The sequence below is a fragment of the Ambystoma mexicanum genome, chromosome 5p (genome assembly GCF_040938575.1).
Source record: "Ambystoma mexicanum isolate Mex_15411 chromosome 5p, UKY_AmexF1_1, whole genome shotgun sequence".
NCBI lineage: Eukaryota > Metazoa > Chordata > Amphibia > Caudata > Ambystomatidae > Ambystoma > Ambystoma mexicanum.
Window position 1 is genome coordinate 141,112,972 of NC_090930.1, and position 18,405 is coordinate 141,131,376.

The window sequence follows — 18,405 nt, forward strand, 5'->3', positions numbered from 1 at the left end:
TTCCGACTTCGGTGAGACATTCTAGTCCTCACCCAATCTGGCGCCGGTGCCTTTATATTCAGGCTCCACCCACTAGCCAGTGCATTGTATCTGTTTTCCTTCGTTCAACGCTCCGAGTCCTGTGTACTCGTATTTACACTCCAGTGATTGCCATCCTTCTGCTAGCCCTCCCGTTTCTTTTCTTGTTCTTCCCCTTTTGTTATTGTTTCCTTCTCCTTACGTTCCGCTCTCCGCTCCTCTAGCTATCCCTTGATTCGTTCTGCAGTTCATTCTGTGTTCTTTCTTTTTTCCTTCAGTGTTCACCTCCGCCATCTTGCAGTCAGCGATGCCTTCGGTCCACAGAACTCTCTGTGCTCCTTCTTACCTTAGGGCTTACCCACCTCTCTGTCTGCTCGGTATTTCGCTTCTGCCGATCAATCTGTCATCCTCACTGGCACCCGCCTTGGTGTTTCCGGGTTCAGCATCCCTCCAGCCTCTCGCGGCTCCTTGCTTGGCGGTGTCGGTCATTTGCTCTTCCTACGCCGATCTGAACTTGGCGGCAGCCCTTCCTTTTCCATTTTCTGTTTGGTGGTTTCCACTTACTTTCTTTTCTTGCTATTATATTTCCGGTGTACGTTACCTCTGCCTTGGTACTCCGTTTTCCTTCTCCTCTTATATATTCTCCTCTCACTTTCCTTCTACTGCACTTATTTCTCATTCATATTGAGACTCCTCCGTTTCCTTCTGTGCTGTTTCCCTTTTCACCTTTTTTTTATTAAGTTCTCCTCTTCAGGATTTGGGTTCTATTTGAATCAACCTCTCCTGGTCTGGTACGGTACCCCTATTGGAATCCTACACAATCTGGTTATTTAGGACATTGTGCATAAGGATCTGTGCCATCTCATTCAACTCATCGTTGAACCCATCTATGGACTAGGGTTTTTTCTGCCTTTGGGCTTTTTCTCTAAACTAGAGGCTGGCCACCTGGGGTCCCCCTAAGGCAGGTGTCCACTTCTGCCACGGTGGCCTCGGGTGGGGCCAGACATTATCTACACGAGAAGAAGTTTCGAGCACCTAAAGGCAAGGTTTCCAAGAAGAAGAAGGAACCTAAGAAGACTGAGACTAACCCTAAAGTACTAACCTCTGAGGATTCAGGTGAGGAGAAGGGGGAGGTAGACTTGGATCCTGACACTAAAGGAATGCAGCCTTAAAACGTATCTAAAGAATTGCATGTCAATCTTATGTGGCTTGAACAATGAAACCCCCACCTGCTACATTAGGTTAGATGTGGTCCACCTAATTAAAACCGTTTGACGGTGGAAGTGCTATCCCAAAAAGCCAAAACTTGTTGGGAAATTCTACATTAGATCTGTTGGACTAATGATCAACTCTGAATCATTTGACATCATTAAGCATCTACTTCTCAATACACTAATGCTTGCTGGATGTGAACAACAGGTAAGGTTGCTGCAGGTGACATAACAGAATGTGAAAAATCAAAGATATGCCTTTTGTCATTGCATTGAAAGTGGGGAGGTAAAGCTTATTGATGCTTACATTGATGAGATTGATGTTCCTGAAACATATTGAAGAAATCCATTGATCGCAATCATTGTCTGGGTGTGTGAATGACATTGCTCATGAAGCAGCAAAAACATTCCAAGAAATTGGTGATGAGACAACCCCTTATTTCTGTCCAGATGTTTCAGAAAACCGACTTCATATGATGAAGTTTTTCCCCATCTGGACATCAGTGATGCGACCAGTGTTTCAATTGCCAAATAAAACCAGCCTCTTCTGCTTCAGTCGAGGAGTAATATGGCCTCTTGAAAAATGCAATCCTAAAACACAACTGTAAACCAATGTGATTCGACTAATTTGTTTCATGTCATCTTAAGCCCCTTAAAGGGAGGACTTAAATAATAAAATCAAAGGAGAGATGTCATGAATACATCTTCAGAAAAGAAGGGTTGGCAAATCGAAATAAGGATGATTTCAGAAAAAGAAAATGAATGTTGATCCACATACACTGGTGTTGACCGATAATGGTCTGCCATTGGGAAACACGTTTGAAAAAAGCAGCACTTCGGACAAACAATCCACAGAAGGAAATGTGATGGAGCTTTGACAGAAAGAAAACCTGCGGGGAAAAAGAAATCTGCAATGGCACTACATCTGATTTTGAAACAGAAAATAAAGTTCATCTCTGGTCACCAAACTCCAAGGACTCCTTGAAAAAAAATCCAATAAAAAACATACATATTTATCTGCATATTATGCGATCAGCCAATCAAATGAAAGCCCTTACCAGAAACAGCCTTTGGGTAGCCTGAAAATGGAAGCTGTTTAAACCGAATGAGAATAGATCATAAGGTTTACAGGGTAAATAACACATGCCCTTTCGATTCTCTTTCGAACAGTTTATCCTGCATCTATGTTGAGTACGCATCATACAGAAACTTCATCAATAGTTCCAGAAACTCTTTTCTCAATTTGGTTCAGTATTTTGTTAAACATGGTCCTATTCAAAGTACATATGAAAAGAGAGCCCAACTATTAATGGAAGTGGTCCCATGCACCAAACTTCCAGGTGAGATTATAGGCTTGAATGCTGAAGACTATGTTGGCAATACTATTCAGATGTTTTCGAAAGATATTCAATTTGTTGATTTTGTATCTGTAATGCCTGTTGGAGAAGTTGTTGGCCTTCACTCAGTGTTTTAATGAGTTCCTCCATGGTGTTCTAACTGGATCCCACTTCTGACACCAAAATTGTAAGTCAGTATTCTGTAGGCTATGAAATAATACACTGAGCCTGAAAGTAGGTTGTTTTGATTGTAACAATTCTTTTATTAACTATAACTTTCTCGGTTTGTAGGTAAAAGGATACGTCTTTAACTCTCCTGATGAACTTGTCTTGAAAATGGCTTCATTCAGAACAGCAGGATTTTCCCCTGGTAAGTCTCTAAGAATTACTTTCACAAGATCTCATAGTCTTTCTTTTCTTTAACTTTCTTTCCTTCTTGTCTAGCTTGAAGCCCTTCCTCTGGCTCAACTCCCTCTTTCACTCTTGAATATCGTCAATATTTATAATACGCCTCATGCAATTTCACATCTTTGTCTGTGCTGTATCTTTCCTTCTTTATTATCTCTTATAACTGGATAATTCTTAACTTGTCTGTAACATTAACTGCAAACATTTTCATACGAACTTAAAAACATGGTTTATGCAGTCTCTTTTACTTTGAGCTTATTATTCCCTTCACATCAGCTTGTTTTATAAACTTTTGGTACTTCACTCAGCCGTGTGGAGTTCTCTGGTCATCTCATATGCCTTTCTGTTGCATTTAAACTTAAATGAACTGTTCGTACCTCAATGTCAGTTTCACTTCCTAAGGGCCGTAGCTTATGGGCATCAGCGACGCTGTGATTGGCCTCTTCAGAGAAGACCTCTCGTCTAACGCCGGAACCGCTGCTTCGTCCTCTCATCCAGCTTTACCCCTCCGATTGGCTCACGGAGGCTCCCCAGGTCATCAGCTGTCTGCCAGTGTCTGCCACTCCTCTCAAGGCCGGCGCTGGTGTAACACGCCCCTCAATAGACGGACAGCTCTTCGAAGCCGTATCTCACCCAAACGGCCCTCTTCAATGATCCTTGGTACGTGGGATCAATTCCTTAGCGCAACAGCGCAACAATTATATCCACAAAAACCTATAACAGACTTCTTTTTCGCCGGTAACTAATACGCCCATTCATAACGGTCTCTTTCCATTTCTTCCTCCTCCGTTTCCTAGCATCCAGAACCAAGAAAAAGAAATGTCAACACTTACATCTCCATTAGGGATTGGTTAATTAAACTGTCAATCATTCCCTGCAGCTGGCGAACAATGTTAACCCTTTGTTGCCCTGTTTGACCTGATATTGCCAGAGCCCGAGCCTGATTGTATCTCTGCTGGTTTCCTTACATCAGATTTGTCACACACCCCCCCTTCTAGGCCCTTACGCTCGGGAAGGGTGGTGCTCCGAGACAAAAAATCGGCTTGGCCCATCAGCCTTCCAGGGAGATGCATGGTCTTGAAGTTGAAAGGCTGAAGGGAAAGAAACCATCTGAGGACTCTGGGGTTCGTGTCTTTGTTGCGAGCCAGCCAAACCAAAGGGGCATGGTCAGTTATCAAAGTGAACTCTTGTCCCAACAGGTAATATCATAACGCCTCTATAGCCCACTTTACAGCCAGACATTCTTTCTCAATTGTGGCATAATGCATCTCGTGGGGAAGTAACTTTCTACTTATAAAAATAACTGGCCTCTCAGCTTCCCCTTGATTCTGGAACAGCACCACTCCAAGACCTGTGCCCGAAGCATCCGTATGCAGAAAAAATGGAGATGTATAATCGGGACAATTAAGAATTGCTTTCTCCGAAAGTGCCTCCTTCAGATCTTGAAAAGCCTTTTCTGTCTCCGCTGTACGCCATTCCTTTTTTCGCGGGGCTGAGGACTTCAAGAGATTGGTCAGAGGTGTAGCTAATGTTGAAACATGTGGTATAAATCTTCTATAGTATCCTATGAAGCCTAGAAAAGCTCTGACTTGTCTGGCATTTGCTGGAAATTGTAATCTTTTTATTGCTTCCAGTTTTTCTTCTTGGGGTTTAATGATGCCTTGCCCCACAAAATAACCTAAATACTTTGTATGAAAGTTAGCCATAAAAGACTTCTTGGGATTCACATGAAGGCCGGACTTTTGTAATAATTGAAGTACAGTATGCAAATGTGTTAGGTGATCATTCCAGGATTGACTCAAAACAATAATATCATCCAGATATGCTCCGATATAATTCTCATGCCCTTGAATAATGGAATTCATCAGCCTTTGAAACGTTGCAGGCGCACCATGTAATCCAAAAGGCAAAACTGTAAATTGGAATAAACCAGAGGGCGTGGCAAACGCGGTTTTCTCTTTGTCATTAGGATGTAATGGTATTTGCCAATATCCTTTCGTTAGATCGATGGTCGTTACAAACTTAGCCTTCCCAAGCTTATCTAGTAAATCCTCTATCCGGGGCATAGGATAGGCGTCAAATTTTGAGATTTCATTCAGTTTTCTGAAATCCAGACAAAAACGAGTTGTACCATCAGATTTAGGTACCAGAACTATGGGTGACGACCATTCACTTCTCGAGGGTTCTATCACTCCCAATTCTAACATTTCTTGAATTTCTTTATTAATTGATTCTAACTTTGCCTCTGGTATCCTATAAGGTCTAATCCTAATTACGTCCCCAGGTTGGGTCTTAATTTGAGGGTAGGCCAGTTTCGTCCTTCCTGGTAGACTGGAAAAAGTTTCTGCATACTCGTTAATAAGGTTTAGGAGCTCCCTCTTCTGACTGTCGGACAAATATTGATTTATATTCAAAGCCTTGCTCCCTAACTATCCTTTTAATTGAGGAAACGGCTCCATGGGTTCCTCCTTAGTGTTAATCATGGCTATGCTTGTAACGGGTTCAGTCCACTTTTTAAGCATGTTCACATGATACGTTTGTGTCTGCATTCTTCGATCGTTTTGCTTTACTTTATAAGTCAAAGGACCAAGGACCTCTTCCACCACATATGGACCCCTCCAGGTTGCTAGCATTTTATTTTCGGATGTCGGTAACAACACCAACACCCGGCCCCCTTTTTTGAAGGTTCTCAATTTAGAATTTCGATTGTAGTATTGTTCCTGCTTGATTTGACTTTGTAACACATTTTCTCGTGCAATCTTCTGTAGGTTCTCTATTCTTTCACTAAGTTGATAGGCATACTCAGTTAAAGAAATCTCTTGTCCCAGGTTTCCTTCCCAACTCTCCTTTAAAATGTCGAGTAGAGTCCTCACTGGTCTTCCAAACAATAACTCAAATGGCGAGAACCCAGTAGATGACTGTGGCGTGTTGCGGAGGGTAAGTAATATCCATGGTAAAATTCTGTCCCAACCCCTATCTCCGGGATCTATTGACTTGCGTAGCATTTGTTTTATCGTCTGATTATACCTCTCCACGAGTCCATCAGTTTGTGGGTGATAAACCGCTGTTTTTAAATGCTTTATCTTCAGGACTACACACACTTGCTCCATGACCGCTGACATAAAGTTAGTTCCACGATCCGAGACAATTTCTTTTGGTATCCCTACTCGGCTGATAAAAGGTATCAACACGTCACAAATGCTTTGAGCGTTGGTAGACTTAAGAGGGAACGCCTCTGGATATCTAGTTGCATAATCAACAACCACGAGGATGTACTTATGCCCTCTGGATGATGGGTCTAATGGTCCAATAACATCCATCCCAATTCTACTGAAAGGTTCCAAAACAATGTGCATGGGTTGTAATGGAGCTTTTTTAACATTTGCTCGATTTTTCTTTTGACATTCGGAACAAGCATGGCAAAATCGGGATACTTGGGCATATAGTCCTGGCCAATAGAACCTTCCCAAGATTTTCTGTATGGTTTTATCTGTGCCCAAATGCCCTTCACACAATTGTACATGGGCTACTTCCATAACAGTTTGGTAATACTTGCTAGGAACTAGTAACTGTTTTGTGAGATTTCCAGTTGACTCTTTACTGATCCGATAGTAAAGCCCTTTCTCCTTTATGAAACCGGGCCCTTTTCCTGAGATATCGTCTTGAACACTTGACCTAGCATTTGCCAACAAGGGGCCCAATTCTTGAGCCAAGCGAAAAGTATCGCCCCCTTCATCGATTCTCCAATCCACCACAACAGGGAGAACATTTCTTTCACCCCAGTCCTTCTTCGATTTTCTGATTGTAGCTAAAGCTACGGGGAGGTCAGAATGGGAAAATGGGGCGTTTTGCAACCAACTTTCCTCCACTTTCTTCACTACCTTGGCAAAGTTCGGGACATCGGATCCAATAAGGAGTGGCTCTGGCAATACCGGCATTTCAGCGGCCCTGACCTCCATCTGTTCCCCAACCACTTTTAAATTTATTTCCTTGGTAGGGTAAGATCTCACATCCCCATGAACACATCGTATAGGAATTCTTTTATTTGAAACTCCCACATCCCCCACTAGTTCAGTACTTACTACAGTCTGTAAGCTGCCGGTATCGACCAGGGCTCTTGTAGGTTTTCCATCAACCTCTGCCTCGCAAATGTAGGTATATGGTGATCGTGGGGCCATTGCTGGTACTTGTAATACTCCTTCTTTATGAATCTCTAAATTCCCCACGTCCATTGGTTCTATCTTGACTCTTTTAGGGCACAACCTCGCCATGTGCCCCCATTCCCCACACTCGAAGCATTGCATCCCTTTTGGAATCACACTTGGTGGTCGTATCCCCGTTGGACTTTCACTGACAGGTCGCATTCTGGGAGGTTCCCACTCCATCTTCCGGAGCATCGAATTAGGCCATCGGGAATTGCCTAGATTTTTGGAAAGGGGATTATTCACGCTTGTAGATGGTTTAGTATTTGACAAATAGTTCCTGCCTTTTGATATGCAGAGGCTATGTTTACCGCCTCTACTAAGCTGGGTCGATGATGTTGGCGGACCCAGCGTTGCATAGGAATAGGTAGAGCTTCAATGAATTGTTCCATAACAATGTTCTCTGTCATCTCTGGAATTGTGGTGTTTGCTGTCTGTAACCACTTATCTCCCAGCTCCTTGACCCTATAAAAAAGTTGTCGTGAAGTTTCCTCTGCCTGTAACTTGACCTCATGGAACTTCAACCTATAGGCCTCTTCATCATGACCTAAACGTTCCAGGACCACTCTTTTCATATCCGAATAAGTCGTCTCGCCCGTTGGGTTGGCTGCCTGATATGCACTCTGCATCTCGCCGGTCATAAGTGGTGCAATATAATGACACCAACTTTCATTAGGCCATTGCGCATTCCTGGCGACCCTCTCAAAATTGACAAAAAAATGTGCAGGATCTTCTACAATGGAATATATTTGTAGCACTGAAGCTGGTACTTGAGAATGCCTGCGTAGTGCGGTTGCCTCCAATAGTTGGGCTTGTTGGACTTGAATCGCCTGTTAAAAAGCTTGTCTGTCAGCTTGTGCCTGTTGATTTTGTATCTGTAATGCCTGTTGGAGAAGTTGTTGGCCTTCACTCAGTGTTTTAATGAGTTCCTCCATGGTGTTCTAACTGGATCCCAGTTCTGACACCAAAATTGTAAGTCAGTATTCTGTAGGCTATGAAATAATACACTGAGCCTGAAAGTAGGTTGTTTTGATTGTAACAATTCTTTTATTAACTATAACTTTCTCGGTTTGTAGGTAAAAGGATACGTCTTTAACTCTCCTGATGAACTTGTCTTGAAAATGGCTTCATGCAGAACAGCAGGATTTTCCCCAGGTAAGTCTCTAGGAATTACTTTAACAAGATCTCAAAGTCTTTCTTTTCTTTAACTTTTTTTCCTTCTTGTCTAGCTTGAAGCCCTTCCTCTGGCTCAACTCCCTCTTTCACTCTTGAATATCGTCGATGTTTATAATACGCCTCATGTAATTTCACATCTTTGTCTGTGCTGTATCTTTCCTTCTTTATTATCTCTTATAACTGGATAATTCTTAACTTGTCTGTAACATTAACTGCAAACGTTTTCATATGAACTTAAAAACATGGTTCATGCAGTCTCTTTTACTTTGAGCTTATTATTCCCTTCACATCAGCTTGTTTTATAAACCTTTGGTACTTCACTCAGCCGTGTGGAGTTCTCTGGTCATCTCATATGCCTTTCTGTTGCATTTAAACTTAAATGAACTGTTCGTACCTCAATGTCAGTTTCACTTCCTAAGGGCCGTAGCTTATGGGCATCAACGATGCTGTGATTGGCCTCTTCAGAGAAGACCTCTCATCTAACGCGGGAACCGCTGCTTCGTCCTCTCATCCAGCTTTACCCATCCGATTGGCTCACGGAGGCTCCGCAGGTCATCAGCTGTCTGCCAGTGTCTGCCACTCCTCTCAAGGCCGGCGCTGGCGTAATACGCCCCTCAATAGACGGACCGCTCTTCGAAGCCGTATCTCACCCAAACGGTTCGGCGACACCTCGGCAGTCGGATCTGCTCTCTTCAATGATCCTTGGTACGTGGGATCAATTCCTTAGCGCAACGGCGCAACAATTATATCCACAAAAACTTATAACAGACTTCTTTTTCGCCGGTAACTAATACGCCCATTCATAAGGGTCTCTTTCCATTTCTTCCTCCTCCATTTCCTAGCAACCAGAACCAAGAAAAAGAAATGTCACCACTTATATCTCCGTTAGGGATTGGTTAATTAAACTGTCAATCATTCCCTGCAGCTGGCGAACAATGTTAACCCTTTGTTGCCCTGTTTGACCTGATATTGCCAGAGCCCGAGCCTGATTGTATCTCTGCTGGTTTCCTTACATCAGATTTTTCACAATGGTCCTATTCAAAGTTCATATGAAAAGAGAGCCCAACTATTAATGGAAGTGGTCCCATGCACCAAACTTCCAGGTGAGATTATAGGCTTGAATGCTGAAGACAATGTTGGCAATACTATTCAGATGTTTTCGAAAGATATTCAATTTGTGGGGTACATGGACCCACTCAGCAGAATTCCCATTCATGATCAAAAGCTGCACGTCTGCAGTTAACAGCAAAATGGCTGCACAGGCTCCTTGGAGCACCATTGCCCTACATCAAAACTGAGTTTTGCAGCTACACTAAAGAAAAATGATGGCTGCACCATCTTGCCAAACAACTATTGGGCAAGTTGGAACAGAGAGCACACTGAGAAAGGCTGCCAGTATGTGTTCTTGTGTGCACCAAAATAAGCGAATTCAAAAGCAGCGCTGCTCTGCTGCTTACAAAAAGTTCCCATTGAAAAGGGAATATTTTACATTGAAAAGGTTGCTGCCCTGACGCTATTTTCATCTATTCAACTTCACACTGCTTTTATCAGTGAGAGCCTGCCATGCCCATCCATATTCAGATTGTGCTAGAGCAGAAGAGAGCATTATCCCTGCATGACAGGCTGTGTCAGGCCAGAACTGGGAAATTAATAGAAGCTTTACTTTCAGCCGCACAGGAAAACGCTTGTCCTTGGCTTACAAAATGTAAAAAATCAATGCTTCAAAGAAACCCGAGGTTTATGGGCATATGTCAATTTCAGTGAACATATGTCTTTAAGAAACTGCTGTATAAAAGAAACTGGCCGGGGCTGCAGAACAATATCGTAAGTCAGATGGAAGAGAAAACCTTTTAAAAAGAGAAATCCCAGCAGCATTTACCATGTGTCAAAATGGGCTTTTACAAACCAAAAACAAATGCCTATTTTAAAAGTAAAATGTTGAATAAAAACTTGCCCTTGCCTAGCAATGTAAAGGAGCTTTTATTGGGAAACAGATATGGGATGTTTTATTTCAATAGGCTTGCTTCGGATTCAGAACAAAATAAAATAAAATAAATAATTAAATTCATTGGTTTGATTGAGGAAGCTCTGCTGGCTAAACGGAGGCCTTCCCCCAAAAGAAGCCACACTAGTTTCTGGGACACCTACCTGTTAACTGCTACCTTTGAAAACTTTGAATGGACCAAGACAAAGGAATGTCACACGCTCATCAGACATTTGTCTGGGCTTCAGCTTGAGACAATAGATCTGGGACACTCATATGTGAAGTGGGGGAAGCGGCAACAAACATTCAATCAAACTGGGAAAACTCCATGGCCACCCTGGGCTGAAACTGAAGCGGTAGCTGAAGAAAAAAAAATGGTCCCAGTTGAAGTACAAAGGCTGATCATCTGTCTCAAAATACTATTTGATGAATAAACTTTTAAGACTGTTAATTCTGTAACCAGACAGCGCAGAAATGTAAAAGTTCTACAGTTTAAATGTGATTTTCGTGGCTTCTAAACAAGATGTCATGGCAGCATGTATGGGACACAAACACCAGGAGAAGGTAAATCTTTGGGAAAGTACATATGGTGGAACATTAAAAATTAAGAGAAATATGCCCTATGATAATATGCACACACACACCTAAAGTTGTGGGAGTTTTGGTGAAGCGGTTCTCACTAAAATCGATTAGAAGGGCGAAACAATGGCATACAAACTAGAGAGTTGGACTGTCATACTTTGCATGAAATATGTAATCTGCCTAGATAATTTGTAAAAAGGCCATAATTGTGTAAATGTGTGAGTTATGTGAAGAATGATTTTAGCTAAAGTAACTGTGGGATGATCCTTTGCATTGTAAAGCCCACCTCATAAAGCTGATGTCATATCCCTAAAAATCCAACCAGCTGACAGCAAGGCGGTAGAAATCACCCTGACCAATACAGTTGTTTAGAGGTGTGCCCAGCTAAGCCTGCCCTATCATATAATCCTATGATGTCACCATGCCTTATAAATGAGGGAGGCTGACAGAACTCTGGACACAATCTCTGCAAAATGTCCAGCTCTCCATATCCTGATCTTCCACATTCATCTTGCCAGATTCCAGATTCCACTGCAAGGCCAAAGCATAGCTGACCCTCTCTCATCAAGGCCTAGATCCAGAAATTCCACTAAAAACCCCCAAAACAAAGGGGAAAAGCTGTGGTTCCCTTTTGGGGAGCATCCTGTGACCAGACCGACTTTTTGCCCACTAACTGCATGCCTGCCATACCCCTGCCATCCAGCTGTACCTTTGTCATCCAGGGACCAGAATTGCTCAGCTATTTGCTGTAAGGGTCGCCCGCCGTGCGGTGACCAGAACCCGGTAGACTGTCCCAAAATCCCAAACTGAAGCGTGGACTGTGAGTATTTCCCCATCCCATAGCAACACATAGCCTACCCCATCTTGATACTTTGTCTTTGTTCTACTCTCGAAGTAATCTTATCCATGCCTTGGTAATTTGTTCAACTGTTAGAATTCTTTGCACATCCTGTCCTTGATTCCTAGAGCTAGCGCCATTCTTTCATTCATCCCATCTTGTAACTCCTTAGTAATATTTTGAATAATTTAAGTAATTTCCACATAAAGAGAAACTCGATGTTGTGGGTGTCCTGACCCATGTTTGGACTATTATGCTTCAACATTTGGTGCTGTGGGTTTAGGAAATCCAAGAGGGCGGAAAAGCCCACATTTGCGCCAGAATCCTAGAGAACCGTGCAGTTTTGCGCACAGCAAAGTGGTCCCCTGACCTGCCACCCACCAGTGCAAGCATGATGGGCCAGGAGTGCCATGAGTGAAATGTGTGCCAAAGGAAAAACAGCAGTACCAGTTGGCTAAAAAAAAAGCGCTTTAAAATCACCTTTGTTTCCCTGAATGCAAGCTAAAAATGGCTATTTTAAACATCACAAGATATTCAAAAATCTCAATGAACACCAGCAGACATTTGTCAGAATGTATTCTTGTGTGCATAAAAAATCTGGAAAGATGAAGAGCCCAAAACAATGTTTATAACAAAACTGGCTGAGCTGTGGATGTCAGCAGCTTAAGTTAAATGGACAGAAAGCAACTAAAATCGAAATGTTTAAAATAAATGAGTGACCTACTTTTGAGGGTAACATAGTTTGCAAATGTTGAAATGTCATCGTTTTGAACTTAGAATCAGCGTTCTAGCTGCATATGTAAAAATTGTCAGTTTGATTTGAATGTAGAAAACTGGGATCTAAAGTGACATTTAGCTGAAGCCTGGCGTGAAGAGAGTGGATTCTGCCTGACAACTACCCCCGACAGGAGAGGGAATTCAGCAGCTGTGTTCCCAGGCCTGGCTGCATCCTGCTGCCCCTGCCAAAAGGAGATGACACCTCTCTGATTGAATTAGGGGAGTGGCACCTGGGGACTACAGGAAACTAAACAAAGCACTGTCCTGGCTCAGGCAAATGTTATATTAGGGGGGGTCGTAAATGGCTTCCTCTTGGGAGAAACTGGGAGGGGCAGTGCCTGTGAGAGTAAGCTGAGCTTGGGGGAAGTGGATAAACCAGAAATTCCACCATGTGCTTTGGAAAACCACACCCCTTTGGGGCCAGAGCATGATTTTTAAAATATGGATAATTCACAGTGCGGACTTGTCAAAATTATATATATAACATCATCATTCTTGTGATTTTTCTGTGCACATTTTAAGAGGTGTTAGGACCCTGTGGTATGTTCTTAGGGATAGTAGCGGAAAAAAAGGTTGTTACTCCAAATTTATGCTTTCTTAAAAATCTGACACTTTATCATCTGAAACCCATATCCCTGTTGCACATTTGTGTAAAATCTGGAAAGGTTTAGAGGTCATTATCTGCATGAAAAGGGGAGAATTCTGTCATAAGTGCACACAACATCGTACAAAGACAGGGATCGGATGGTTTGGTGCTACAGAAAATATGTTAACTGGACCTATAATATTAGAAAAATGGTACATAGATAAATATGTATTTGGGTCAGAAATAGATTTGTGTGCAATTTGACAAGGGGAGGTTCCTCTGACCATAAAACCTACAGCATCACTCTGGCACTCCATTTCTTTCCCCCAATCAAGGGAGAGAGGAAAGCTTGGCCAATGATAAGTGAGAGGGGCAGGATTAGCTAGGCCCAGGCACACACCCATTTTCAAAACACATAAAAGGAACATTGAAACCCAGGTAGAGAGATTCACTTTCCACTTTCTTGCGGAACGCTTTGCCGGGAGACTCCAGACTTCAAATCCATCAATCACCAGAGACCAGAGATCCAGAGAGACCAGAGATCCAGAGAGACCAGAGCTGTGCAGTGCTGAGAGCAGAACCAGAGACCGGATCGCTGTGAAGAACCGCTAGCAGAAGTCCAGCCAATCCTGACCCGATCGGTGACGAAGTCGCATTCCTGTCCAGTGTGAGTACCCAGCTAGCACTGTGCCAAAACCAATCTCTTAGTTTAAAATAATCTAATCCAAACTATTTTAGCCCATTAGAACTGCCTCCTAGAATCGTGTCATTCTGTCATCTTTAAAACTGAAAACTGTCATCTGTCATTCTGAGCTTTAAAAATTAAAATCCGAAAAACTACCTTTACTAAATCGGCCGTATCTCCAGAACCGTTTGTGCTAGGAGCGAGTTATGACTGTCATCTTAAAGCTAAGATTCTAAGCTTTCTAGCGAGCCTAGAACCGACGTCCTACTCCTTATAGTGCCTCCGTAATTGCACTCGACGCACGCAACTAAATTTGCCGCGATTTGACATCTTGCTTAATTTCAGCCACGTGTAAAAATATTTGTCTTTGCTTCCATCCCTGAAATCTGTTTTCAACCTAATAACCATCCCTGAATCATTGATAGGGCTGGCCTGAACTGATTCAAAGTATCTATCAACTACCCTGAACCCCCTATAGGGAATTGAAAGCCTTTTTAGCATATTTTCCACTTAATTGCAACCACATCAAAGTATATTGCCTGTGTTTAAAACTCCTACCTGTTTTCCTCTAAGCTTGCTAGGGGGGAACTGAATTATATTTGATTGCATTCCTGAGAACTGTGTGCTTTCCTTCCATCTCTTTACATTGCATAAAGGGAATTGCACAAATGCTCTAAAATGTCATCTGATCGTGGAAAATTTAACCGTACATTAATTAATTATTTGTCAAATTCCGAGTGTCATTTCATGCCATTGCAAAGCGCTTTAAAATCCGTTTTGCCTTTTATTTTGTGAGGGAAGGTCAGATTTTGATTCTGTTAGCTATCTCATATCCCTGACTCCCTACTGCTGCTTTCTATCTACTTCAAATCTGATTCATTGGGGTTTGGGGGAGCATTGTAGGGGGAAATCTTACCTCAGGTGCTATCTACCTGTATTTCAAAACTGCTCCTATTCATTTGGGCTTTGGATATGTTCTTGTAGATGGTTAACCAAGTGTATTTCAGTGATTTCCATTGTAATTATCACCCCATTTGTGATTGCTGCCCAATATTAAAACTTGTTTGATTTCTTTGAATTTTAAAAATAAATAAATATTGCATTCCCACCAACCTGCCTGGTTCATGGTCCATTGTGATCCGGGGTATTTGTAAAAGGGGGTGTGAGACGGGTTGTGTGCCATCTCAAATTGAATTCGCAGAAAATAAAGAGAAAGCATTCCAATTGCGCGCTTCATCCAAGGCTAAGAGCAAGGGTCATGGTTCAGTGTGCGTCGCCCGAATGAAATCCTTCAAAACCCATCTTGTCAAAATAATGGAGAACGATGTGGTGTATTTTGGGTAATTAACTCAAATTACCTGAAACATGCAAGAAACGTATGACAATAACCACCAATCCCGGTCCACACCTCATAATCGAGCCAGCAGGCCCCCAACCATGTCTCCCACCCCCCCCCATCCCCCAGCACTGTGGGGCACCTGCCAGCAGGCCCCCACCCATGTCTCCCACCACCCCCACCCCCCAGCACTGTGGGGCATCCTCCACCAGGCCCACACCCATGTCTCCCACCCCCCCACCCCCCAGCACTGTGGGGCACCTGCCAGCAGGCCCCCACCCATGTCTCCCACCACCCCCACCCCCCAGCACTGTGGGGCACCTGCCAGCAGGCCCCCACCCATATGCAACTCATGTCTCCCACCACTCCCACCACCCCCACCCCCCAGCACTGTGGGGCACCTGCCAGCAGGCCCCCACCCATGTCCAACTCATGTCTCCCACCACCTCCACCCCCCAGCACTGTGGGGCACCTGCCAGCAGGCCCCCACCCATGTCCAACTCATGTCTCCCACCACCCCCACCCCCCAGCATTGTGGGGCACCTGCCAGCAGGCCCCCACCCATGTCTCCCACCACCACCACCCCCCAGCACTGTGGGGCACCCGCCACCAGGCCCCCACCAATGTCTCCCACCCCCCCACCCCCCAGCACTGTGGGGCACCTGCCAGCAGGCCCCTACCCATGTCTCCCACCACCCCCACCCCTCAGCAGTGCAGGGGCACCCTCCACCAGGCCCCCACCCATATCTCCCACCACCCCCACCCCCCAGCAGTGCAGGGGCACCCACCACCAGGCCCCCACCCATGTCTCCCAGCACCCCCAGCCACCAGGGGCAGCCTCCACCAGGCCCCAACCCATGTCTCCCACCACCCCCACCCCCCAGCACTGTGGGGCACCTGCCAGCAGGCCCCCACCCATGTCTCCCACCACCCCCACCCCCCAGCCACCAGGGGCACCCTCCACCAGGCCCCCACCTATGTCTCCCACCACCCACACCCCCCAGCACTGTGGGGCACCCTCCACCAGGCCCCCACCCATGTCTCCCACCACCCCCACCCCCCAGCACTGTGGGGCACCTGCCAGCAGGCCCCCACCCATATGCAACTCATGTCTCCCACCACTCCCACCACCCCCACCCCCCAGCACTGTGGGGCACCTGCCAGCAGGCCCCCACCCATGTCTCCCACCACCCCCACCCCTCAGCAGTGCAGGGGCACCCTCCACCAGGCCCCCACCCATGTCTCCCACCACCCCCACCCCCCAGCACTGTGGGGCACCATCCACCAGGCCCCCACCCATGTCTCCCACCACCCCCACCCCCCAGCACTGTGGGGCACCTGCCAGCAGGCCCCCACCCATATGCAACTCATGTCTCCCACCACTCCCACCACCCCCACCCCCCAGCACTGTGGGGCACCTGCCAGCAGGCCCCCACCCATGTCCAACTCATGTCTCCCACCACCTCCACCCCCCAGCACTGTGGGGCACCTGCCAGCAGGCCCCCACCCATGTCCAACTCATGTCTCCCACCACCCCCACCCCCCATCATTGTGGGGCACCTGCCAGCAGGCCCCCACCCATGTCTCCCACCACCACCACCCCCCAGCACTGTGGGGCACCCTCCACCAGGCCCCCACCAATGTCTCCCACCCCCCCACCCCCCAGCACTGTGGGGCACCTGCCAGCAGGCCCCTACCCATGTCTCCCACCACCCCCACCCCTCAGCAGTGCAGGGGCACCCTCCACCAGGCCCCCACCCATATCTCCCACCACCCCCACCCCCCAGCAGTGCAGGGGCACCCACCACCAGGCCCCCACCCATGTCTCCCAGCACCCCCAGCCACCAGGGGCAGCCTCCACCAGGCCCCAACCCATGTCTCCCACCACCCCCACCCCCCAGCACTGTGGGGCACCTGCCAGCAGGCCCCCACCCATGTCTCCCACCACCCCCACCCCCCAGCCACCAGGGGCACCCTCCACCAGGCCCCCACCTATGTCTCCCACCACCCACACCCCCCAGCACTGTGGGGCACCCTCCACCAGGCCCCCACCCATGTCTCCCACCACCCCCACCCCCCAGCACTGTGGGGCACCTGCCAGCAGGCACCCACCCATGTCTCCCACCACCCCCACCCCCCAGCAGTGCAGGGGCACCCTCCACCAGGCCCCCACCCATGTCTCCCACCACCCCCACCCCCCAGCATTGTGGGGCACCTGCCAGCAGGCCCCCATCCATGTCCAACTCATGTCTCCCACCACCCCCACCCCCCAGCACTGTGGGGCACCTGCCAGCAGGCCCCCACCCATGTCCAACTCATGTCTCCCACCACCCCCACCCCCCAGCACTGTGGGACACCTGCCAGCAGGCCCCCACCCATGTCTCCCACCGCCCCCACCCCCCAGCAGTGCAGGGGCACCCTCCACCAGGCCCCCACCCATGTCTCCCACCACCCCCACCCCCCAGCAGTGCAGGGGCACCCTCCACCAGGCCCCCACTCATGTCTCCCACCACCCCCACCCCCCACCACTGTGGGGCACCTGCCAGCAGGCCCCCATCCATGTCCAACTCATGTCTCCCACCACCCCCACCCCCCAGCACTGTGGGGCACCTGCCAGCAGGCCCCCACCCATGTCCAACTCAAGGCTCCCACCACCCCCACCCCCCAGCACTGTGGGACACCTGCCAGCAGGCCCCCACCCATGTCTCCCACCACCCCCACCCCCCAGCAGTGCAGGGGCACCCTCCACCAGGCCCCCACCCATGTCTCCCACCACCCCCACCCCCCAGCACTGTGGGGCACCCTCCACCAGGCCCCCACCCATGTTTCCCACCCCCCCCCACTCCCAGCACTGTGGGGCACCTGCCAGCAGGCCCCCACCCATGTCTCCCACCACCCCCACCCCGCAGCAGTGCAGGGGCACCCTCCACCAGGCCCCCACCCATGTCTCCCACCACCCCCACCCCCCAGCAGTGCAGGGGCACCCACCACCAGGCCCCCACCCATGTCTCCCACCACCCCCACCCCCCAGCAGTGCAGGGGCACCCTCCACCAGGCCCCCACTCATGTCTCCCACCACCCCCACCCCCCACCACTGTGGGGCACCTGCCAGCAGGCCCCCATCCATGTCCAACTCATGTCTCCCACCACCCCCACCCCCCAGCACTGTGGGGCACCTGCCAGCAGGCCCCCACCCATGTCCAACTCATGTCTCCCACCACCCCCACCCCCCAGCACTGTGGGACACCTGCCAGCAGGCCCCCAC